Raw genomic sequence first — 734 nt, forward strand, 5'->3', positions numbered from 1 at the left:
CCTACCCCACCTCCCCGAATCATCGGTGAACGAAACTGTGGCAGCTACAACCACTGTAAGACGAGTACGCGGTTATTACAGCTGACAATGATAGTGGAAAGCCCAACCGGAAGTGGTTCCCTTGGGGGTGGGTGGTCAAAGTGGTCTCTCCCAGACTCTCTGCCACTTTACCTCTGTGATTCAACACCTCTTTGCCGATTATTATTATCGTACTCCGACAACTCATTTAAATCTTTTAACGGGATCTGCTAACACCTATCATTCTTGGTTCTCACGACTCGAGCATCCAGAAAGGTTGGCTTTGTTTTTCGGACGGGCAAATACTTCACTCCTGCACAAAAGCTTCTTGATTAATCCCAGATTCGCCCTAGCCTAGGGTGCTGCAACCAAGTGCGTTCTGTTGTATTTTATCGCTGTTCACACGTGGTCTCTGTCACTCTGTAATCCACACTTGTGTGATAAAAGAAACATTCGAACATCATCATCATCATCATCTGTTGTATTCGCTGTTCACACGTGGTCTCTGTCACTCTGTAATCCACACTTGTGTGGTAAAAGAAACATTCGAACATGAACACGTGACTGACTGTTGCTCAAGATGACGCAGAAACGCACGACGTTCAGGAAAGTGAAACAGTTGTTCCTGGGGCAGAGGTTTTCAGGGCAAGTAAACTTTGTGGGTAGGGGTGACTGCTTCTGTTACGGAAGCTAGAGGGGTCCTATCTGCAAATATA

The 734-nt window shown here is 46.5% G+C and overlaps 2 protein-coding genes across 2 annotated transcripts in view; one reads left to right on the forward strand and one right to left on the reverse strand.

Annotated features, from left to right (window-relative positions):
* Positions 1 to 734, reverse strand: part of T265_05525 (hypothetical protein) — a gene marked incomplete at both ends in the record, with an annotated part of 57020 nt that overhangs the window by 10037 nt on the left and 46249 nt on the right. The window lies entirely within an intron of this gene.
* T265_05524 (hypothetical protein) overlaps positions 1 to 734 on the forward strand; it is a gene marked incomplete at both ends in the record, with an annotated part of 15348 nt that overhangs the window by 934 nt on the left and 13680 nt on the right. The gene's annotated exons all lie outside the window — the stretch shown is intronic.

Source organism: Opisthorchis viverrini, assembly GCF_000715545.1.
Source record: "Opisthorchis viverrini unplaced genomic scaffold opera_v5_102, whole genome shotgun sequence".
NCBI lineage: Eukaryota > Metazoa > Platyhelminthes > Trematoda > Opisthorchiida > Opisthorchiidae > Opisthorchis > Opisthorchis viverrini.